This window comes from Rhinolophus sinicus, chromosome 4 (genome assembly GCF_057876585.1).
Source record: "Rhinolophus sinicus isolate RSI-liver-muscle chromosome 4, RSI-T2T, whole genome shotgun sequence".
Lineage (NCBI taxonomy): Eukaryota > Metazoa > Chordata > Mammalia > Chiroptera > Rhinolophidae > Rhinolophus > Rhinolophus sinicus.
The window spans coordinates 42,700,200-42,726,915 of record NC_142504.1 but is presented as its reverse complement, the minus strand read 5'-3'; the positions used below and the strand labels follow the sequence as shown (position 1 = coordinate 42,726,915).

The 26,716-nt window shown below is 32.1% G+C and overlaps 1 long non-coding RNA gene and 1 pseudogene across 1 annotated transcript in view; one reads left to right on the top strand and one right to left on the bottom strand.

The window, feature by feature from the left end:
• LOC148758361 (uncharacterized) overlaps nt 1–26,716 on the top strand; it is a 252,872-nt gene that overhangs the window by 153,462 nt on the left and 72,694 nt on the right. The gene's annotated exons all lie outside the window — the stretch shown is intronic.
• LOC109455375 (riboflavin kinase pseudogene) lies at nt 9,769–10,233 on the bottom strand (annotated as a pseudogene).

Sequence of the window (26,716 nt, the reverse complement as noted above, 5' to 3'; positions counted from 1 at the left end):
GCATTGGTGAATAGCATGGTTTTCTTAAAATTCTACAATGTACCAAGGATTATAAAAATTGGGAATTGTAAATAGTCAAATGGGAAAAAATAGTTTCTGTGTGAATGAAGTAGAATATTAGGTGATCTCTAAAGTAGTTTTCAACCCTATAATTCTGTAATCTATATTCTAAATGTAGATAAAGAGAGGCAACATAAAGAACACTGATGGCACTGAATCAGACACTAGTCAAGAAGTTAATAATTAACACTGGTAGTGCTACTGTTAATTTACCTTCTCTCATCCTATTTACATTTAAATAATATGGAAAAAGTAGAAATGAATTGAGCATTGAAAACAACTACGGCAAAACAATAACTAGAGGCAGACAGAAACATACACAAAAATTTGATATATGTCAGAGAAGTCATTGTAAGTCACCGTAGAAATAAAACTGTGCGAGTTGGTATTACAGAGGATAAAAAAAAAAATCAACTGTATTCCTCCTTTACTCCAAATCACAAAGTTAGTTCCCTTATGTTTTGAAAACTTAAATATGAAAGGCCACTTGTTAAAATATTTTCAGGAAAATGTAAGATATTTTCCACAACATGTGAATGTATCATACAAATCAATAGGGAAAACAAAGAAAAGAAGAATGGGCAAATACACATTTCTGCTTTTTACACAAAGAACACATAAATATTTCATGTTTTTTCACACAATTGGCGAATATATGAAAAGATGTGATACCTTGTTACTAATAAGGCAAAAGAATGTTACAATGTGTATGAACCAGGTTGCATAATGAGGATATTGATCAAGAACAATGCTTGCACATTCCTGGTGAGAGTGTAATGCAACACAACAACTTTGGAAAATAACTTGGCACTACACTTACTACATTACACTTAGGGAACATGAACAAAACACGAGATTAAAGGCAAGCACAAGAGAAAATGATGCAATCAAGAGATGCTTTAAACACTAGATGTATAAGGCTGTTGTCAGAGCAATGGCCTCCTGTTTTTACAGCAATTTTTTTAATAATTAAAAGAGTATACTCTAAAAAATAATAAAAACTATAGTATACTTAATTCATAAACAGTATTATTTTAATTTATTATAATTATGAAGTCTTATGTACTGTATGTAATTGTATGTGCTATACTTTTATACTACTGGCAATGCAGTAGGTTTCTTTACACCGGTATCACCACAGACACCTCCGTAAATGCATTGCATTGTGATGGTATGTTGGCTACGATGCCACTGGGTGATAGGAATTTTTCAACTCCATTATAATATCGGATCACTGTAATATATGTGGTTTGTCGTTGACCGAAATGTTGTTATGAGTTGCATGATGGTACCTTATGTAGTTGACCATTTACATGCACTATGACAAGGCACTTTTGTTCTTAAGTATAAGCCCTAGTAAGGTGTTGCATGTAGGCACCAAGAAAAACACAGAAGAATTTTCATTACAACCTTAAACAAAATTCAGGAGGAAATCTAAATCTCTATCAATGGAAAATGGTTATACCAGGTCTGACAATTACATTTGTGAACTTGCTGTAACAATGTTGCTAACCTTTTTTTGATATCAGAGGGATTATTTATTATGGATTTGTACCAACAGGACAAACAGTTAACCAAGTTTACTGTTTGGAAGTACTGAAAAGGCTGCATGAAAAAGTTAGATGACCTGAACTTTTCACCAACGATTTATGGCTCTTGCATCACAACAACACATCAGCTCACACGGCACTGTGTGTGAGGGAGTTTTTAGCCAGTAAACAAATAACTGTATTGGAACACCCTCCCTACTCACAGATGACTTCTTTCTTTATCCTAAGATAAAGGAAATATTGAAAAGAAGACATTTTTATGACCTTCAGGATATCAAGGGTAAAACAACAGCTCTGGTGACCATTTCAGAAAAGTTCCAAAATTGCTTTGATGGGTGGAGTAGGCGGTGGTGTCAGTGCATAGCTTCGCAAGGGGAGTACTTCGAAGTTGGCCATAGTGATATTCAGCAATGAAGTATATAGCACTTTTTCTAGAATGGGTTTTTGAACTTAATTGTCTGACTTCGTAGTCACACAATGGAATATGAAGGCATATAATGGAATACTGCAACAACGAGGTAGGTGGATAGATAGATAGATAGATAGATAGATAGATAGAGAGAGAGAGAGAGAGAGACAGATATTCACCATACATAGATGACTCTTAGAGACATAACATAAATTTAAAAAAATTAAGTCACAGGAAACTGAGGGTAGGATATGATGCCACTTTTTTAAAGCTCAAGAGCTAAGCAAACCAACAATATTATTCAGAAATATATACATAGATGATAAAACTATGAAATCCCCCAAACAATAATAACAAATACAAAATTCAGGATATTGGTTGCATTCGAAGGACAACCCGAGGGGTGAGAAAGGGTAGTAGCACAGCTGTTAGTAATGTTCTAGTTCTGAAGAGAGGTGATGGGTTCAAGGGTTCATTTTATTGCTACTGTCATAACTTAAAAATATCTCATGTTACCTTGTAAATATCAAATATTACATCATAAAATAGTAATTAAAATGAAATGACTAATAAAAATATATTGGAGTGATTTTTCAGGTCAATGATCATTAAAGAGAAATAACTTAATAAAATACATGATTAGCAATACTAACATAAAGCAACATTTATTTTTTTATTATTTTATTAAGAAGTTAAGTATATAAAATAGTTTGGATTTATTATATAGCAATTCATTGTTCAACATTAAAACTACATGGCTATCGCCAAGTACTGAGGTGAAGGTCCCTCCTCAGTGAATTAAGATAAATTCAGAGTTACTGATATCTACTAGTCTATTAGAGCTTTATTCATTATTTGAACATAAACCTCTTGGTGCTTATTACAAATCCCAGTTTTGAGTGACTGTTAAGACTCTTATTTTCTCCCCTTAGTATAATAAACATGCAAACGTATGACTATCTAAAAACAATTCAATTTTATTGTTTTAATTAATATCTTAACTGTGTCCTTTTATGAGTTTAAAACTCAAACATTGTTGAAAAGCCAAAAATGTGTTCTATGTTCTCTTAAAGGCTTTACTCACTAAGCATTCATGTTGTGTAAGTTTCTTTTCTTCTACAAACTGGCTTCTCTTTTTTGGCTCTTGTAGCAAGATAAGAATGTTCGCATTTTAATAACTCTTTCTGAACTTAATCACCTTTTGAGAAAAATACTATTGTTCTTATTCCAATAATATAATTTTTTTTTTTAAAGAAAATGGGTTATACCATATATCAGTAAGTTTAAAGGAGGTCAGTATATCATAATTTACAGAAAAAATAGAAAAAGTCATCATGCGGTCCTTTGATTCAATGATTTTACGTCTAGGAAATTTGTGTGGCAAGTTTTATGGCTTTTGTCAAAATTAGAACAGGTCCAGTACAGCTATTCATTCTTGTTGTTTGTTCATACATTTTGTGTGCTTGTTTTATTTGTATTGAAATTTGCTTGAACAGGAGGATTCAAAGAAATGTTATACAATGCCATGATCTTCATAGTCCTAATTAATTTTTTTGATATTTTATTATTTTCCATCATTATCAGGATATAAATTAACATACGTATATAGTTTATGAGGAAATGTTTTAACATTCTGGTCACATTAACAATAAATTTTAGTTGCAAAGAATTGTGAAAATGGGGTATTGATTCATTTGGGAGTAAATTGTTAACTAAATCCTGTCAATGTCTTATAAAACTATTTCAGTTTAATTCTGTTCATTTATTGCTCATTAGCTTACCCATTGATTAACATAAATCTAACAACTACTGAATATATGCCAAGCACTAGTTTAATAACAGATTTTTTTCTTTCCCTGACTAACTGGGGAGACAGAAATATGATAGATGCTATGGTGGAAGAGACACAAAGGCTGTGAAAACACAAGAAGCACCTGACCCAAATAGGAGGGAGAAGAAATATCAGGATGGCTTCCTAAAAGAAGTAATGTCTAAACAAAGTTATGAAGGTTGTGCAAAAGTGTTCAGGTAACGGGGGCACAAAATAGCTAGGGTGCATTTTCTAGCAGTGGAACATGAACAGTACGACTAAAAGCCAGAGCTGAAAGAGTACAGTGTTTCAAGGTTGTGAAAGTGACCCTGTGTGCCTCTATCATATAATAGAATGTGAAGCAGTGAATGGTCAGGGTGTTAGAGGTTTCTATGAAATGCAACTTGGGTCTTGGATAGGAGGCCACTTGTAAGGGATTGTGTCAACTCAAGTCTAAAAAACTGCTTATTACATATGTACTCGTATATCTTACTTATCCATGTCTGTTGTCTTAGCCAGTCAGTTGGATGAACAATTTTTTATCATAATAATATCCAGACAGTAGCCATAGATCCTGTTTGAACACAATGCTTAACCCAACGTTTCCTACTCTATTTAAGAATATGTGAATATAGCAACATATAGTATGACTTTGATCTCAAAAATTACTAAAAATAAAATTTATATTTATTGAATTGGTAAGATATTTAAGCTATTGTATATTCCAAGATGCAGTAATAAAGTATGCACATTTATCATATTTTAAATAATGTTCAATAGTTATTTAATATACTTATTAATGGCAACTATAGTAATTTCAACACATTCCAAAGGAATAGCCAGGACTTTATCATGGAACCATTTGTTCTAAGAAATTTGTAACCTTCCTAGTTCAGTTCCTGAGACCAAAATTGCATTCCAGCATTTATCCCAAATTAAGATATTTTATTGGCATTTTAAGGTTCAGTTAAAAATACAAGAACACATCCTGCCACCAGTTATTTGAACTACGGTAGTTCATTGAAGATTTTATTATAATGAAAATTTTGTTTTAATCTGAATTTAATCACAGGGCCACAGTCAGACAGCAACTTTACTTACTTTCAGTTCATTGTTCATGAGGGTGAAGGTTTCATTCGCAAAAGCATCCTTAATCAAATGATAAGTGATATTGTTATTGGGAACAGTTCCATCTTTATCTGTACAAGTTAGAGGGACTAAAAGAGTTTCAACTGGGATGTTTTCACGAAGTTCAATTCTGGTAAGAGTAAAAATGAGAAAAAGGTGGTATAGCATGTTAATCTAGATTTATGCAGATGATAAAAATTTTAAATATGTTTTAAAATCTGAATCTATATGTATAGTCATGGGATATGGAGTACAGCATAGGCAATAGTGTCAATAGAATTGTAACAGCTATAGATGATGTCAGAGGGGTAATCAATTGGAGGAGGAAGGTTGTCACTTGGTGAGGTGTGAAATGTCTACTACATTGTTTTGTTCACCTGAAACTAATAAAAAAATTGTACTATGAAGAAAAAAATATTTTTCAAAGCCAAAATAATAATAATAATAATAATAATAATAATAATAAAATGTGTTCATATTTTAAATAGCCACTTCTGCCAATAATAAAATTAAAGTGTTGGTGAAAATTTTTGAAAGATAAGAAATTGTTTGGCATTCTTGCTAAGGCCTAAGGAAAATGAGTTATGGTTATATTGGATTGAGAAGCAGCAAATGTAATAAGAAACACATATATTATGATAGGAAAAATGGCAGTTTGTACCTCAAATAACAATTTTTATCTGTAAATGTAAGAGCTGAAAGTGATGTAAAATTACTTACTCCATTCTTTTGCTTTTATGCACATAAGTTATTATTTACCCCATTTTATAAATAAAGTGAAAACTAGAGAGGTTAAATGACAATTTAAAAGATACAGGCTAGAAAAAAGAATAACCCTTGACATCTTGCCTTCCTGTATAGTATAATTTTCTTTGTTTTCTTGGTATTGAAAATTGTCTTATTGATAGGAAGTTTCTTAAATTAATATTAGACTTGAATTAATGGATTGATCTCCATGCATAGCTCAAGCTACAGTTGTCTTACTACTGATTGTCTATTAAATCTACTTAATAGTGGCGACTGTTAATTTTAACCAATATTCATTTGCCTCTCTAAACCAGGGGTGCCAAAAAAAATGTTTACACATTTAAAGAGATGTTATCTATGCTCAAGCAGTAGTTCGCTATAATCGGAAGTGTCTGGACACAGATGGTAACCACTTTGAGCACCTCTTGTATTTGCAGAAGTCAAATGTGACTTGTATTCTTCTTTTGTTATCAGTGTATATTGAGTATTACAGTTAATACAGTTTTTTTTTTTTACTTTTTTAAAATGTGTATACATTTTTGGGGGGCACCCTCTCTATATCCCAGTTTCCCTACAAATTTCACAGCTGGCTAATGAGGGGAAGAGGAGAAAAGTGAGTGGTGGCAAATGAAATGTAAGTGCAAAGATACGAATCAGTCTAGGCAAGGAAATTAAATATTTGGGGCACCTACCATATATGCTTGCTCTCTCTGATCTCTACATGTGGTTGAAAGCACAAGGCAGCAATATGGCAAAGTGAGAGGATCCAATAAACTGAGTCCCCTCAGTCACAGTATAGAGGAGTGCCACTCAGTAGAGCCAACCAACCTTCATTGTCTTTGCATAAGGGACAGAGAAATGCTTATTGGGTTTAGCCACTGATATTTTTTTAATTTTATTTTTTGTTATAGCAATTAGTGTTAAGTTTCCTGACCAATAAAGACAGTTATGATTGTAATTATTTTTTATTTTAAAATATTTCCCATTTTAATTACTTAAAATACCATAAGATTGAAAAAAATAGTGGAATAAAATGTGAATTGTCTAATTTGTTAACAAAAATAATGTTCTAAAAACCGAACTTCTAATATTCCTCCAATAAGAATCTGTAGACTACTAGCTGAAATAGAAAGGGAGAGCCAACTACAATTGGAGTGGCTAGAGAATTAATGTTTATTATTTCTACCTCTTGGTTTTTTTAGTAAAACATTATCTCTGGCAAAAAGATTGCAAACTAAAAGTCAATTTTTGAAGTGCAACAGAGCAATGGCAGTGTTTCTATATGTGGATTTTGGACTATGTTTTGTAACCACAAAGTGATCAAATGTATGCTTGCAATAATAGTCATAAAATATTGTTTCAAGTGGGAGTTAAGTTATTCAAGAGTAGACTACCAAAAACACTTTTATGGCATTGTATAAAACATTTGCTGTGCAAGTGAAAATTCTGATTAAGCTGGAGCTGTCATTGCTCAACTTGCGGGACTATCAAAGTTCTATTCCACGTAGTTGATTTTAGCTCCATCTAGGTTGTTCTGTTGCCCAATGATATAAAGCACGCATTTCTATGGTTTTCTTCAGGAATGGAGTGTTGCATACACTGTTGGAACGAGATATAACTAGAATACCAAAGAAGAGTTTGTTATCAGAATACTCCCAGGCTAGGTTAAGAATTCTCTGAGCATTCGGGTAGTCTGTAGAGAAAAATGTACTAAAGATCAGGGAATTTAGGTTTTAGGATCTCGTTCACTACTAATTAGCTATGCAAACTTTTTAAGTAAATGAAATCTTACAGATTTGATACCCCATTTATATAATACTAATAACAATCTGCATTTTTAAATCTCTATGTGATTAAAAAAACACACCAAGGAATGTAAGTTTGCATGTGTCTTTGAAGCTGTCTTTAATATCAATAAAAAATAATGAATAATTTTGCTATATTTACAAATATATAACTTTTAATAATGTGATAGCTGTCAGGCCACTGAAAGCAAGGGCTTAGACAAAAATCATCCTTTGGGGTCCTTTCTAACTTTCATTTTTATAGTGTTTTGAGACAAAATAAAGCACATCCAATTGCATCAGGGAGAAAAAAAAAGAAAAGCTGCAAATTGTTTAGAATATAGTTAAGGAAGGAATATAGCAGGGGCTTACTCTTCATTCCAGAAATGGTAGGTTGGTTGCCCATTTATTTTTCTCTTTTTTTCTCTATGCCAAAATCGAAGGACACATTGGCTATGAAACTTACATGTAAATATCCTGAGTGCAATGAGGTGGATTGTCATTAATATCTTGTAGAATCACTGTTAGGGTTCCAGTTGTGGAATGCACTCTTCCATTGTCATAAACTCTAAAATTTAGGATCCAAGAATGGGGGGTGGCTGCATCTTCATAATCCAAAGGATAGGTGATTGTGACTTCTCCTGAGTCTAAAAGGTAGACAAATGCAAATTAGCTCAACATTCACAAGATGAATACATTATGAATTCAAATAATTACATGGATAAAATAGTGCTAGGAATAAATTATACAGCACACATGACAGTGGCTGGCCTGATGAAGCTCATAATCTAGCCATCAATGAGGATCTGTAGGGAATGGTTAGTGACAGGGAAGAAAGAAACCTCCTAAATGGCATAGATCAGAAAATATTTCATAGGAGGGTCATGGGGGGCAGGGGTGAGGGGTGCACCATAAAGCCTGGGTTCAGTGTTGAAAAATGAGCATACAAAATCAAGGCAGAGAAGATTGGGGTGGAGTGGAGGTTGCAAGGAGGGAGTATGGCAAAGGGAAGCCAAAGAAGAGGAAGAAATGAGATGGGCACTCCAGGCAGCTAGAACAGCAATGGAAGGGAAAAAATACATGCAAGAGCAGAGCATTTTGAGAAAAGTAAATTGCAATACTGAAGACTGGGCGAGAGATTTAATTCCAAAAGTGATGGAAAGAGAGGATTTTAGTTTCTATTTAGCAGGTAGAATTCATAGACATATATTCTGGCTGATTGAACATGTGTATCTGGGGTGGGGCAACAAAAGTGGAGTGATGGCAATGAGAGAAATTCTTAATATCTTTACCATTCCATCCACTTTTAAAATTATGTTATTTTAATGGTATAGTTTCTTGCAGTTGAAAACCAACTATATACTCTTCTTAGGATGGGACATATACTTTCCTGAATAAAACAATTTTATCTAAAACATTTACATGTACAAATCCAAGAGAATAATACAATAAACCACCATGTACACATCACTAATTTCAATGATTACAATACATGGCTAATTTTGTTTCATCTATAGCATCACATACTTAATCCCCTTCCTGAATTGTTTTAAAGAAAATCCCAAACATATTTTATTTGTAATTATTTTCTTACCTATTCTTTTTTTATCCGAAAAACACTAATTTTAATGTTTTAAAAGACAGACCAAAAAAATAAATAGGCATATAGAGTCTAAACCAATTAGAACTAAGGCAGCTATAACAAAAATGAACACAACACAATGATTTGATCTCCTAAAGGAAATGACTAATGAAAATTTAACAAGTTTTCATGTTTGTGATCTATTAATACACAAAATATCAAAAATACAAAGTATGAATTTCCCCCCTTAGGTTTATATACACTATCAAACCTCTATTTAATGCATTTACTTTTGTAAGCTTTCTCTGTTTATCAGCACATGCTGTACAAGTACATACCTACTAGTACTTTACCATGAGAATTGTTTTCATCTCAAACTAGTGACTTGCTTTTTTACCCATAGCTATATACATTTCATTTCCATTACAAGATACATAAGACCTTTCTAGTGGTAAATTTTAATCAACATATTACATAAAAAGAATCTTGATTTTTAAATGAATCTTTCTATTAGTGTACCATGATGGGTTTAATTGAACAGTTGAAGTATAATAAGGTAACTACATTGTACTGTTTATAAACTAATTCACAGCTGTAGGAAAATGTTTGATTTTTAAAATATAACCAAGATGAAACTGCATAGTTATGAGCAGTAAAATAGTAGAAAACAGTGAATGAATAAATAAGGTGATTTTTCATCAGTGGCCATTTATTGTATTACTCTTAGGACCCTGGAAGAAGTTGTCTTCGAGTTTCAAACGCTCTGGCAAATCTAGTTGTTTCTCAGCTTCCTCAATATCACCTTGAATTGCTGAAATAAGTGACTCTAAAGAATCAAAGTTCTTTTCTGATCTGAGGTAGCCAACGATGGCCACGTTGGAGATTTCCCCATAGAAGTCCTCTTTGAAGGTATGCATGGTGTGAGTCTCCATGGACTTCTTTGTATTCTTGTAGTACGGGTTCCATCCTATGCTCACCACCAACTTATGGACATCTCCACTTCCAGCACTGGCCCAACCATAATAAATGTCAGTGGATACATCAGCTGGAAGATTATCTACTACTTGTTCAGCAAAATTAGCTGTTGGGATGCCTAGCTCCTTGGAGGCGTGGCCAAAGCGCTGTACCACCTGACTGCGACCGCAGTAAGGCAGCTGCCTCATGACGCGGTCCTCTATGGTCTGGGCTGTGGCCCTGTCAGGTCCACAGGTCCCGTGGAGCCACCATTCAGGCGGTGCCCGGACCTCTGGACCCCCGGACCATCCTGGGGGCAGAGGTGGGAGCCTTTTCTTATCTATTCTTAAAGGCAAATCACTCTTCTTTTAAAATATAACAATGATATAATTACATACCTAAAAACATCACATTAATTCCCTAGCATAGTTGTATATCCAGTAATGATCAAATTTCTTGAATTGTTTTATGAAGTTTTGTTGCTTTTCAAGTCATCGTCCAAGTAAAGTTCATACTTTGTAATTGGTTAATACCACTTAACTCGCCTTACTCTATGAGGTTCTCCAAAACTTTTAAAAAATTTGTTACAAACTTTTGTGTTTCTTCTTTAATTAATTAAATGGTACCACACTATGCATACTTTTCTCCACATTTCCCCCCAATATATTTTGGAGATCATTACATAATACTATGGATCATTACACAATACATTTAATAATAAAATTAAATGGTAACACACTATGCACACTTTTCTCCACATTTCCCCCAATATATTTTGGAAATCATTACATAATAGTATGGAGAGGTACCTCATTTATTTTTCTAGATACGTATTATTCCATTGCCTAGGTGTATGTATATTTTCAATCTTGCTATTAAATAATGTTACAATGAATATCATGTGCATATATCTTTTTATATTTTTGCCAGTGTATTTGAGATATTTTGTAAGATGGGATTAGAGTTAAAATGTAAATGTATATGCAATTTTTCTATATTCTGCCAGATTTTTCTCAGTGAGGGTCATAGTATTTTTCATTCTCACCAGCAGTCTATGAGATCTGTTTTCCTACAGCCTCACCAACAGAAGATATTGTCAAACATGAATTTTTGCTAATATCATAGGTCAGAAGCAGCCTTTCCACTTACATTTCATTTGCCAGCACACCTTTCTCTCCCCTCTCCCCCATAGCCAGCCCAATCTTCTCTGCCTTGATTTCTCATGCTCACTTTTCAGCTCTCAGCTTTGGCTCCACTGTGTATCTGCCACTCCCATTCACCATGAACCTCCTATGAAATATTTTCTGATCTATGTAGCTTGATGTACATTAAAGGTTTGGAGATGATGGACATTAGGTCAGGAACTTATTCTCAAATGGTTCAGGAATAAAGAATGTTCCCACATGTTTGTGATTGTTTAAAACATTTGATCATATAGCATTATTTTCATTTTCAATTTTATTATGAGCAAGATTGAGCATCTTTTCTTATGGTTGAGAGTCATTTGCAACTCCTCTAAATTGTTGATTCTTATCTTCAGTCTATTTTCATATGTGATTGTTGCCTTTATTTCTTCTAATATGCAGATATTTTTCCAATTTCTCATTTGTATTTTTACTTTGCATCGGGTCACTTTGTTTATCTGCCACAAAATTGCTGTTGTGATTGTGATGATGATGACGATGACGATGATGATGATGATGATGATGATATAATGATTATGTCACATTCATCAATTCATAAACATGTGGTTTCTGAATTTCGAGTTATAGTTATAGAAGTTTTCCCTACTCCTAAGTTTATAAAGAAATTCATTCATATTTTCTTCTGTTATATGTATGGTTGTATTTTTAAAAATAATCTTATTTATTTTTATTTTTTTCTGGTATACAGTATGAAAACTGTTTTATTTTTCCTAATACTATCCAGTTATTATATCATTTATTAAAATGTCAATCTTTTCTGTACCTTCACTGAATACTACATTTGCATGATTATTTGGAACTTTTATCAAGATTTTATATTCTATTTGATAGATCTATCTGTACAATCATTTGTTGGTATCACACCATTTGCCATTCAGAGGCATTGCAATGTGTTTTAATATCTACAGGGATTAGCTTCTCCTCACTGCTCTTCTGTTCCAATTTATTTTTACTACTATAAATACTTTCTTTTCCTCCAGCTCCAAGCAGGTGAGGCTCCTGTAGGGGAGTTATATGCAAAAAAAAACCAAAAACAACAACAAAAGTCAATACAATTAAAAATTGGTAATATTTTAATTGAATTACTTTTTAAATAACTTATCTATATTTGCAGAGCATGTAGCCTCATGTGTAATACACTCTGTCCTTTAAAAACATTAGTTTTAGTTGTAAATATATATTTAATTCTCACCATTATTTCTTATACTGATACCTCTCCATTTACTTTGGTTTTCTGTAGTGCATTCTCTAGTGAATTCCTTACGAAGAACTCAGGAACAATATATTCTAAGTGCTTTCATGTTCCTAAAAATTTACCTGTTTTCTTTATCTATGAGTTAATTTCCTTGTGTATAAATTTAAGTCACATTCTATGTCCTTGAGTTTCCTAAATATGTTACTCCATTATCTTGAGGAAAAAGTGTTATAAAAAAGTCTGTTTAAAATTTGATTACCACTCTTATATAAATGAGTTAAATTTTTTGCCAAACGGCTCACTTTTTGTTGTTGTTAATATATAATAGTTTACTAGAATATGTCTCCAGACATCAGCCATATATTGGTTTTCCAGAATCCTAGGTTGCCTTTTTTAATATGTAGCCTCAAATCATTTTTTATATTAAGAACATTTTCTTCAGAGATGCTTTTTAGTATTTGTTATGCCCCATTGCTTTTGTTTGCTTATTCAGGATTTTTAAAAATATGATTTAAAGTATTGCCTCCTCTCTGCCTACATTCAATGTCTATCATATTTTTGGTCTTTATTCATTTCTATTTATCAGTCTTTATAGTTATTAAATGTTTTAAATAATTGTAAACATGTGGAAAAATTATTTTCCTGAGCCATTTGAGAACAGGTTCCTGACCTGATGTCTAGCATCTCCAAATATCTTTAATGTATATTTTCCAATATTACCACAATAAAAACAACACAACCCAGAAGTTAACACCGATACATCTAATACTGAGACCCCCTTTCAAGGTTCACCAATAGTTTCAATAATATTTTTATAGCAAAATGACCTAGTTCAGAATCACACATTGTCAGGTTTCCTAAGTCTCCTTATACTGGAAAGTCCTTCAACCTCCCCTAAAGTTTTATGACCATTTTGAAGATGAAAAGCTGGCAATTTTGGAGAATTCTCCTCCAATCTGATGTGCCTAATATTTGTTCACAATAAGATTTGATTTATGTAGTTTGGGATTACATATCACAGAAGTTATACTATATTCTTTTTGCATGCTATCAATTTGTCTGGATACTGGTGATGTCCACTTTAATTCCTTGATTCAGATAATGTCTTCCAGTTTTTTCCACTTCACAGTGAAATTTTATTCTTTGTAATTAATTAGTATTTTGTGATAAGGTATTATGAAAATATGTAAACATCATGTTTCCCATCAAACTAATAATTTATGTATGTATTTCTATCTCTCTGGACTCATGGTGTACTATTTTGTATCATGGGTTATAATCTGCAACTATTGATATTCATTTTGATTTTCCAACTGCCCTTGAATTGGCTAGAGACAGCCAATTCAAGCTGATTTCTATGTCTTCTTAACATACCCTCATCACTCTTTGAATAACTTCCTGCTTTCTGTCACAAGATATGTCAAGCTTATATTGTATTTTTAACTCCTGTTACCACAAAAAGAGCCATTTATTTAAGGAGCTCTTACAGGGCAAATGGTATTTAGAAGTCAGTGTCCGGGCACTCGTTGTGCTCATTGCTATTCTGTTGTCATCCTCTAGATATCCTCCAGCCAGTAGATATAACTACAGAAACTAATTTTGTGTTTCACAGACACATCCTCCTGCACACATACATATAATCAAAAACTTAAGTTTATGCTAATACCTTCAATTTTAATTCACGCTCATATTGTTCATTCCAGTTTTTTTTTCATTTTCTGTATTTGTACCTTGCATGTCTGACAGGAGAAACTAGCATTCATTTATTTTTAAAATAGTTGTTTTATGAATCCCCCTATATGTAGCTAATCTTCTATTTCTGCTGCTACTCCCTTCTCCTCACTACTGTCCTGGGCACCCTTGTCTCTTTGCTTAAGCTCTGACTTGCCATAGGTTCTTCCCTCCATAGATCACCTTCCTCACCTCTCTCAGATTCTACTTCCTGAGTGGGGCTCTTTCTCTTGACATGATAGACAGTGTGTGTTTAATCCTGCTCTTTTCATGTGTGCATATGTACATCACCTCTTAAAAAGAGGAGAAATGTTTGTTTGTTTTCCCCTCCTGTTGCTTTATGTCTAGGTCGTTAAGGCGTGGGCTCCTAACTTTTGGTCATACAGAATGTAGTCAGAGTTACAGGTATTATAATCAAGCACACTGAATTCAAGCACAGGTACTGTCATGCAAATTCGCTGCATAAGCCTGTGTAAATTAGAAGTCCTCTGCAGGCATCATATGTTAGATGAGAATTAGGATAGTAAAATCCCAAAGAAGTTATTATGTATGCAAACTGCTTATGAGAACGTATCATATAGAATAAATATTCAATTTTTGTGACTAGTTTCCATGGGAAAATCCACTTTTTAAAGACAAACCATACAATAACATCCCAGGGAACCCTGCTGTGGGTCTGAATTGTTTGGGCGTCCCCTGGAACAGACACATTGTACAGACTGTTTCCATACTTCTGAGAAGGAAGGAATGATCACTTTTACCTCATATAAAATATGCTAAATATTTTAAAGCTGCTTTTATCCTAGTATAATGATAATCAGGCTTATTTTCAACTAGTGAACAACATACTTTATTATATTTTATGAAATGATTAACAATACAAAAATTATTTTACCTTCATTTATTGAAAATTCTTTTTGTGTACCTATAAATTCATAATGTACCGAATCCCCTATGTCTCTATCAGTTGCTGTCAACTTGACGAGCTCTGTTCCAACAGGCAGATTTTCATAAATATTAATAGGTGCATCTGGTATGTATCTGTAGGACAAAAGGGATTTTTTATCACTTAGTATAAACAAATGTCTCTTTTCATCTATGTCACACAACAAGTATTTTAAATTTTACGTGATACATATTTTGTAACAGTTTCAAGCCCTTGGCCTTTAAAAGAAAATTTTCTTTACAAATGGCTACATATAGTCGAGAATGTTTTTGTATTATAAAGTGAAGATAAAAGTTTCCTCCTATCTATACCCTTTCTATAGCCCTTCTACCAACTAGTAAATTACACTTTAATCTAGACAACAAAATGCTACAAACATTGTTGCAATCACATTTTTCATATGTGTTTGGAAATATTTTTATATCAGTAAGTACTTATTGCCCCAATTTTTCAAATAGCAACACTGATTTTGCAATATGACTGTATCAGTGTGCATTTTGTACAACATTTTACTTATTAAAGAGAAACAGCAGAAAAAACAGAATTGTTTAAAATTCTCATCCCATCAAAAAAAGAGGGCACTCTTCTGTAGTTTCAAGCACAAAATATAACTGAGGTTCACTTCCACTGTATGTAAAAAACTATAGCGTACATAGAGGTTTTTCCTAGGTCACTTTGAATATTTGTTAAGAACATTGGCAATGGAAATAACTAATAGCAAAGCGCTGTATTTACCCGGTTGTAAAAAAAGTTTCAGTGGTTAAATCTTAGCTTTGAAATATTTAGATCACTCATTGCTTACGTAAGAACAGGACTCTCATCATTCACATCTCTGATGTTTATGGTGATGGTGCCAGTGCATGACTCCAGAGACAGGTTCCCTCTGTTTCTCACAGTAACCACTATCTGGAAATGCTAAAATAAATACGAGAAGACAGAATATTTTTTGAGTGCTTAAAATATGCAAATTCTGTTTACATTAAACAAACAAACAAACAAAAATGCTTTAAAAATAAAATTGAAAAACTCTTTAAAAAGTTGCAAGCATAAACATGTAGATCCACTTCCAAAACATCTTCAGGTCATTTGTCGAGAGGAATATATTTTGTACTCTCAACCAGATTTCTGTGATTAATGTTATCTACCAATTGTTATAGAACTTTGACCATATTTTTAAACACTGGTTTTGGTATGCCACATTTAAAGCATCATAGTCAATTTAAATTTGTTGAAATACCAAACTAAAAGAGTAACTTAAGTTTCACTGGTTAGGGAAAAAAATATGTAAAACTAAACACTATTTTACTTTTGATAAAAAGCTGAAAAATCATGGATACTTTAGAAACCTCAAAAAAGGTGTCAACTTTCATTTTAAATGTTGATATTCCAATGTGCAAATAAATAAGAAATGTGGTCAATATGATAATAGCTAGTAAGTTTGATGAAGTCAAATAATTATTTTAATTTTTATTTTATTAAATTTAATTCTTCAGTTAGTAAGTACATTATGTGTATAAACAAAAAGCACTTCAAAGTAATTTTAATTCTATGAGATAGTACTTTATTGAGCCTTCTATTTTAGGAATATTTCTAATAACTAAGAAGAAACTGAACATTATAAGGAATATTCAACTAAAATGTCATTTAACCAAAAACATATTACCTCTGAAGTAAATTATTACTCAGGGGAAAAAAAAAAAAAGAGAAAAAAAAAAAATATATATATATATACACTGTTTAAAAGGCAAGGGGAAAGGGTGGCTTAGCGTGAAAAGTTTGTCCTCAAATATGTGAATTTTCCCCTTCTTTGACACTGTCTTAAGAAAATGGGGTTCCCTATGGCAGTGCAGCTGTTCTGAACTAATCATTTATTCATTTGTTCGTTCATTTTCAATATATCCATTAAGTATCAAACACTGATACTTAAAATGAGCAGCACAGTTTCTATACAGCATAGAGCATAAAAGAGCTGAGGGAAGATAGTAAGAGCTTCTCAGATGGGGTGACAAGCAGTGGCAAGGTAGCATAGTGGTGAAGAATCCACACTAAAGTTAGGTGGCTTGTGTGTTGATATCATGACTCATCCAGTTACCAGCTGGATTATCTTGGGTAAATTACTTATTTGGACTTAATGTCTTCGTCTGTAAAATGGAGGTAATAATGATATCTATTTCACAGGCTTTTCATAAGATTTAAGTTATTATTTGTACCTTCCTAGTACCTAACACATACTCAACATAATGTGTTTTGTTTCTTTAGAAAAAGGGTAGGATAAAAATAAATGCGTACAAATCAGGACAAGGGTACCCACACTACTTGGCATACAGCAGACAGTAAATAAAATGTTTTGGAACAAATGAATCTATATTGTTTCTTGATGTTTTAAGTCTTAACAAAGCACCCAGTCTCTTGAAATTGGTAGACAGAGTTCAGGTTTCATTCCAGAAATATTTCTTGAGCACTCACTATATGCACTGTGCAATCCACTAGAGATAAGAACTTAATTAACAGTAACAGTAACATGGAGAAAATCACATTCTAATAGGAAAAGACTGACATGAAAACCAAAGGAGGGTGAAATTTTATCAAAAGAGAGTTTGCTTTTAGATCAGTTTTGTGTACAGAGTAAAATAATTAGGCATAATCCTTTTAGTTTACAGCTAAAATAAAATGATAGGGGCAGAGAAAGAGAAAGAGAGAAGGAACTAATTTAGTTCAAGAATAGCTGAGCCATGAAATTAACATAGAAATTGTCCCGAGGCCAGTGATGCCCTAGGGACGCCTGGCAGTCAAAAGGTGAACCTCTTTGAATGTACAATAGCTCAACACTGTCCAAATCTGTAAACATGTAAAGCTCTTTTACAGATGAGCTCATGTGTTTAAAAAAAGAAAAAAAAAAAAAAAAAAAAGAGTGAACAAACCACCTTGAGCTTTAGTCAGCAAAGGTGGGTGGGGGAGGAAACAATCAGGATTAGAATCCTAAAATTAAATTAAAATAGTAGCAAACTGAATATAGCACTCTGTATTGAAAACTACCTTATATGGGGTAAGTTATATGCCAGAAACACAAGGATGGTATAATACTAGAAAATGTATTAAAGTAACTCGGAACTTTAATAGATGTATTTTTGAAAGAAGAAGAAACTATCTAATTTCTAAGCAGAAAGCAAAAAAATATTATAAAATTCAGTATCAAAGTCCTGATAAACACTCTTAACAAACAAGGAATAAAGAAAACTTTTGTTACTTAATGAGGATGGTCTACCATAACCCTACAACAAACACCATTCTCATTTAAAACATTTAAAGAATAACTTTAAATTCATGACCAGACAAGGATGCCTCCTATAACTACCACTTATAAGTAAACATTGTTCTGGAAATCATCAGAAAAATAAGACATATAATATGAATAAAAAAATATAATAATTAAAAAGAAATGACTATCTTTTTACAGGTATTTTATGAATATTAACATACAGAAAATAAAAGATCATCTAGAAATTATTGGAATCAATATGAGGAGTTAGCAAAGTTACTGTTTTCAAGATCAAGATGTAAAAATCAATAGTTTCCACTATAATCCTGAAGAACAATTGGAAAATGAATATTTAGTAGCAAAATTCAAGTTGTCTAGGAATGTCATACATATAATGTAAAAAATGCTAAATTTTATGGAGAAAAATACAAAATGTTATTGAAGGACTTAATGAAATTCGGAATACAAGAATAAATCCTCTAGGTTTATGGATGATACAGATGCTAATTCTCTTCAGTCTGATTCATAAATTCAATGCCATTAAAATAAAAATTTCAATAGGGCTTTTTCTCATAAAGCTAATCCTAAACATTACATGAACAAGTACAGAAACAAAAAGAATGAGGTCACTCTGTTTAGGAGTGAAGGGAAAACATCAACGTTGATAATATGAAAAATAATCCAATAATACCAGAGTGAAGAATAATATTATAAGCCATTCACCATTTGTCCTGGAGTAAGAGTTGCTGCTTTTTATTTTTTCTCTAAATCTCACACAGTGAAATAAACTCTTGTCAAAATGTTTGTAATATTTAAAGGCTTGCTCTAGGCAAGATGTTAAAAATAGTAACAATAATAATAATAATAATACCTGATAAATTTACTACTGGAAACATTGAGAATGTTTAAAGAAACTGAAAAACATTTGAAATTTAAGTATACCCACTTCTCAATAATTTGGTAAGGAAGGTGATTTATTATGTTTTTCCATCCCATTTATACCTGTCTCTTCTTCCCAGATTTTGCAAATTTGAAATTTTACCAGAACACTAGGGGGAAAAAAAAAGACGCCTGATCTCTACAGTCAAGTAAAGATATAGGCAATCCCCAGATAATTAACAATTGTAAAAAATATTATTTCATTTAATTACCCAGAACATTGCCTCCATTCTGTGCTTTGAATATGGAGACAATCCCTCCTCCAACTTTTACACAAACTTGAAGAAGCAAACACAAAAACTGAAATAACATTTAAATAATGTCTAATGGAAAAAGTAAAATAAATCAAATAAGCTTCTAAATTTATTTTCTTAAAGTGAATTTCTGCTTGATCTATGGAAATATGAGAATGCAATTACATGAATTTGGCATTTTTATTTCAATTTGAGTTTTAAAAAATTCTTATTGAAAAAGTAATACTTCAATAAGTGTTCTTCTTGAAGGCTACTTACAGATATTTATTATTTTAATGTTAAGATTATATTTATTCTCACCTTAGGATTTGTTTCATAGTCCAAAAGAGGTTCCAGGGTTTTAGAAATGACACCATTATGTGAATCCAAAGCAAAGTAGGCCATGGCATTAACTGAAGAATTTAGTACTAAAAACTTTAAAACACACACATACAGATGGTTAATCTATTATTGAAAAAGCATGGATTTTGAACTGATGGTTTTGATGTAATTATGTGGCAAGACGTAACTAAACCAAAATTAGTCTTGTCACAACAATGCCAATAAAATAGAAGCTAAACTTTCTTTCAGAACCAGACTTAAAAAGAAATCTGAAATTTTTCACATTTTCAGTTGAATTTTTTTCTAAAGATGTTTATTCTTAACTATTAGAATACTTTTGGTAAATAGCTATCATTGGGTTTATAATTAGGTCACTTTCTAATGCTGCTGATATGTAAAAAAGGCATTCCCTCTCATATACTAAGAGTGTATCTAAAGGAGGCACATGCACTGATTTACTTGGAAGGAGCCATTTGATCTGTCTCTGTGTTGATTTTCTGTATGACACAATAAAATATTGCTTTAGACAAACTTTTTTCTTTTTGTGAGCATCAGCATGTTTCTCTCTGTTGTTATCACTCATGCTTATAACTGGGCTCAGTTTCAAGATGAATATGAAAGATTTTGAAAAGGATTTAGTAAAGACATTATATATATTTTTTTTAATTTACATCCAGTTACTGGCCCAAAGAAAAATAATAAATCTTGGGAGACATGATATCAAATGCCATTTCCAAAAAGACATCACAGCCATGTTGATGGGCATATTAACTGATTTGTATCTGTCTATATGTGAACAATGAAAGTTAGCTTATGTTAGACTAAAATCCATTAAGTATTCTTATGGAAAAATCTTTTCTTTGTTTCTACCATTATTATTATAGTTTCGGATTTGTTAAAAAAATATATATCATTTTCAAAGTCTTTGTTTTGTTTTTCTTTCCCAATGACTTTTATAATAAAATCCAGATATAAATTTTAGTTATGGAGAATATACAAGTAAACACATAATTATAATTAATATTTACATAGACATCCATCCTCCATACACATGCACATATTCTAGCCTAAACACAAACATATATCTATCTATGCACCCTAACTACACATATCCTCATATCCAGACTGTAACCCTCCCCACACATTCACACTCCCAAATACATGGAGCTTCTGAACCTGGTAACTAGAAATTACATTTTCCTATGTTGTCTTATATCCTTCAAAGAAAGAAAAAAAAGAAAAAGAAAAAAATGAAACAGGGATGCTAATCAATGCTTTATTATAATCTGGTCACCAGAAAAATTATATGCAGATTAAATTATTCAACAAGTACCCCCCTAAACTTTCATTCCAACCATATTCTCCAAGCAATATTTATGAGCCAGTTGTTAAAGTGATGGCAAATGGAAAAAAATAACCTTAGTTTGCTTTAATGAGAAGAATTACAAAATTTAGGGCAGAATATTCCAGTGTATTAATATGATTTCTAATATATTGTATAATCAAGAAGTCAAAAATTTTCTTACAGTATAACAATATAAATCATATGTGCATCATAAAAATTTCTGAAAAAAATCTGGTATGATTAATTAACTTGTATTTCTTCTTTGCCCTCTCTCAATCTGTAACTATTTTGTCATCCATTCATTATTAATTCACTATTGTTTATTAATTATTGTTGAAAACAGAAATAATATGAAGATATAACATATCCTTTATTCAAATTATGTATATAATAAAGAAAATACTCCTGATCTGTGATGAATAAAAGACAATAAAACATGAAAGGATATTCTCTCAGTTGTGTAAACATCATCAAATAAATGCAAATAAATATAAGCTCTAGTGTTTCAAAGTACTTTCAGACCATTTTAAAAGGTTTATTTCTTTCATTTTAAAGGTATATCTTTTTTAGTCTATGTTACTGTATTTAAAGGTTCCATTTTTTTCCTTTCACTTCAATGACTACCATAAGATATAAAGAGTAATTCAAAACTTGATGAAATAATTTTTTACATTGAAAATTTGAGCACTCTTTTTTTTAAATCAAAGTTGGAAAGAATAAATAGATTATAATAAAAAACATACTTCAACTTCTTGTCCTGGATCTGGATCTCTTGCAAGAATCATATATATAAAAGCAAATGCAGGAACATTTTCAGGAACAGACACTGTAACACCTATACAATCATATAAACCATGAACAATAATTTAAATTCAAACATTCTTCCATGACGAGTCATGCTGTATTTTTCCCTATAGCAGTTTTCTTAATGATACTTTTGGAGAAAAAAAAATAGAACAAAAGCAATTATTTCTATTAACATCAACGTTAGGAGAGCCAAAAGAACAATACCGATTTCATATTTCTACATTTAAATTTGAGGCTGAATGTGATTAAATTTGAGGCTAAATTTGAGTGGAATGCGATGTAATTGCTTAGTGTCCAGAACAAAATCAATGGTCATTAAGATATGATTTCAACTTTGATTCCTTTATAGTTAAATGATTGAAGCCATGCATCTCTTTTTACAATAATGCACACACACACAAAATAAAGCACAGGTTGTGAAGTCAGAAAGAAACGCATTTGAGTTGCTGATCCATCAATTTTCTTATCTGTACAATAGGGATCAAGTACATTTTCAATCTTAGAGTAGTTCCAAGGATTAAATAAAATATAATACATAACACATCTCACAAGTGCTCAATAAATGTTAATTTATTGTCTTCATCCACTACTCCTTGTCTTCCCTTCGATGTTACCAATTGTGATTCTGTCTCACCCAAAAATCAAATAACACAAATGCATATACTTTTAAACCATAGGTAGTTTCTTAGTTTCTTCATCTGTTGTGTGATTCTATAAATGATACTCTGAAAAAAAAAAAAAAAGTGTTCCTGCTTTCTGTGCACTTGAATCTTGGATATCATGTCCAGGAAACACTGTATAATGATCCAAAGTAGGAAGTCCTGCAAAAGCCTCAGATAGTTTGTCTTTTTCTAAGAATGCAATAGAACAATATTTGTGTGAATGGGTCTTGCTTGTTTTGATCCATTAAATAAAATATTATATATAACACATCAAACTAAACCTGTTTAGTAGAGTCTCTAAACAGGTTTGTTCTACTTAATTAAGTCAACTGGATAATTTAACACAATAAATGAATTAAATATGTTTGTGTGGCATTGCCATCTGAAAATGGTGTCAATACCTGTTTTGGGTAACCTCACAGACACCCACAGAGTTACCCTATTTTTGAGAGAAAGTAATGCGGTTTTTTGTTTTGTTTTGTTTTTCTGTTATTCCTCTGTCCCAAAGACCATAAACCCACATGATGGCAAACAAGGGCATCTTGATCGCAATGCTGTCTAAGTCAGACAAGTCTGTGGAAAAATCAAGTCAGAATGACCTCCCTGGAATCCATGTGTATCTTCTTAAAACTCTATAATTTGGAGGAGACCAAAAGGAAATTACGAAGAACATCAGTTAGATTGTCTCAAAGTGATCCAAAAGACAATGTTTTCATAAACACCAAACCTATAAGCTGGTTCATTGCCAAGGCCTACCTGGGAGACTCCTTTCTTAACTTGAGCCTCTGTGAATAGGTCCTTTTAATACAAATTCTTATCTCCGCTGGATTTTTTTACTACACATACCAGGGGGTATGTTTTGATTCAAAATAAGAAATCTGTGTATATGTTTGTGTGTGTGTTAGAACTTTTGAGTTTCTAAAAGAGTGATGTATCTTAAATATGAAGAAGAGATAACGGTTATGGTGAGAAATGGATAGAGAGCAGTTATGGACAGGAATCTGGGTGGTGGATGGGAACACTATTTTAACAAAGTCTGCCGTGTCTATTTGCCTTCAATTTCATTTTCTTCTCATTTTCTCCCAGTTAGCTGGGTAATTTCTCCTAACACAAATAATGAGAGGAAGAAAAGGAATCATAATAGAGAAGGTAGAAAGAGTAGAGAGGGTTTTGACATGACAGACAAGTAAGCAAGTTAGGTTAGAAATAAATGGAGGGAAAACAATAGAAAGAATAACTAGCAGAACAGATATAATTGATGAGCTTGAGTTGACCCAACAAATTCAAATCAAGCCAACTTGTATTTTCTGATATTTTCCTATGTGCAAAGTTTCAAGTGCATTAAAATGTTTAAAAGTTTTTATTTTCATGAGGTCTTCATGAAAACACAAAAACATGTAAAGGTGAAGTCAAGGAACAGTATATGAGGTTGTGATTTGAATGGCATTACTTTATTATTTTATACACATAGATATACTGCTTCCAATTTTAATACACTAGGACTGTTTTCTGGGTAGAATTATAAAAAAATGAAATGCAATTGGCAAAATTTTAATTTATACCAAACTTTTCAGGAACATCTATTTTACTTATACCAAATGGTACCTTCATATATTACTTTAATTATCTATTCTATTGTAATTTCAATAATTGAAAACCTATTATAAGTAAATACTCTTTTGGGAAGACTATTAGATGAAATAACTGCATACTATTAGGAGTAATGATTCTTATTCAAGAGGTTGAAATTTTATAACTAAAGCTAGAGTTTTAATTTGAGAAACATTAAACAAATTAACTGTAGAGAATGTTTATTTCAGTGTTGGAAAATAAAGACTCATTTCTCGTAATCGTACAAAAACAGAGATAACAATGGTTTTACATATGTATCAATATACAAGTATAATGGAATGTGTTTATAATTATTTGTTAACATCACATTATTATTTTTCACAACAAAATTGAGAAAACTTCAGTTTCTATTAGCTCATACCTAATATTTGTTGAAAGATAATTTTTAATGGCTGGATAGCACAATCTTTTAAACAATTTCCTCTTGTTAGATATTTTGGATATTTCAAACACGCTATATAAATTTTACACATAATCTCAACTATATGACCAATAGTTCTATAAATAAGAACTCTAAGAAGCAGAATTATGGAAGTAAAGATTATAATCATTTTAATACTCTTTATAAATATGTACAAAATAGTATTTTGGGTGGTTATTCAAAATCCCATTTATGAAAATGTTAATTTTTTTACTTTAGCCAACACTGCTATTTACCTCCTATTAATTTTAAACCTTGGTCAATTTAGTGCTGTGTTTCCCCAAAAATAAGACCAGGTCTTATATTAAGGTTTGCTCCAAAAGACACACTAGGGCTTATGTTCAGCGGATGTCATCCTGAAAAATCATGCCTGGGCTTATTTTCCGGTTAGGTCTTATTTTCGGGGAAACACAGTAGGTGAAAATTATACTTTATTGTTTAGATTGTCATGTGTTTGACAACTTATCAGTTACCTATTAATTCATGTTACATATAAACTTAAAATAATTTTGTAAGTACTCCTATACCCAATCTGCCACACAAAGAAATAATTATTTGAATGTTATATTAAATTTCACTAACTCTAATTATTTTTTTCTTTTGAGGAATATATCCATCAATTTATTCAATTCTTTATATAGTTCTCTTTTATAAAACAAAACAAAACAAACAAAAAAACACTCAAACAATAATTCCAAGTTTTGTTTTAGAAGTTTCTTAGCCTATCAGTTTTATGAATGTCACTAATAAAATTGACTTGTCATATACCTGCTGCTGTTGAAAAACTTGAATCACAGACAATAGGGTCATCTACATTCTCCACAAAAACTGTCAACATATAGGTACTGGTGTTATTTCCATTATCTCTGGCCTCAAATTCCAAAAAGTAGGTTTTAGAGTTATTTGGATTGTCAAGATTCAAAGGCTGAAGAAGAGTGATTATGCCTGTAACTAATAAAAAGAAATAAAATGAAGAAAAATTACCAAACTCAAATAATTAAGCCTGTTTATTTACTCAGATTGATGGTGCTTTAATTCACTTGATGATATGTGTTTTTAGTGAATGAGAAAAGTTATGTTTAGCAATTCTACATTCACTAAAAATCTTTATTTAAAAACGCCCATTTGCTGTATGCTTACCTTTAAAATATAACTAAAAATGGTTTCATCATATTTTCCTCCAAGTCTCTAATTGTCATTTATGGACGTACCAAGCATAGGCAGCATCTGTACTTCAGAAATACCAGCTAGAAACCTCTACATTTGATTTTAATTACAATAATAAAGAGTTAGCATTTTTGAGCCTGAAAAAACTAGGCAAACCATTTTGAAATCCTAATAATGTATTGCTTCTGCCATATGACTTAACTCAATCTCATTGTATTCAAGGAGAAAAAAATGAGCTCAGAGGTCAAACCTAGGAAATTTTGTGAAGATAGAATCACCAAGGGAAATTCTTGGTCAACTGGGAGGGTGGAAAGGTAGCCGCAGCTCTCTCGTTGCTTACATATTTCTGGGGGTCCACTGTCTCACCGTTGGCATGAAGTAGCAGCTGGGTCGGCAACTGCTCCACCCGCCTCTAGATCCTCTTTCAGCCTCTCTGACTCCTAGAAAAGGTGTGTGCTCAGCTTTGTAATGAAAGACCCAGCTTCTGCAGGATACTCACACCACCAAGGTCAGAGGCAACAAAAATTCACATACTGTGTTTCCCCGAAAATAAAACCTCGCGGGACAATCAGCTCTAATGCGTCTTTTGGAGCAAAAATTAATGTAAGACCCGGAGCCGATTTTCCGGCTAGGTCTTATTTTCGGGGAAACATGGTAGGTGTTAGTCCAGCTCATGGAGTCTAGCACCTGCTTGTGTGTTCTGGTCTACCCTTAACCTTTCCCACTTTATATCCCTCTTCCTTCTGTCACTTCCTGCATTGTGGACTTCAAACCCCAGCCTCAGACACAGAGACAACAGCCTTACAGA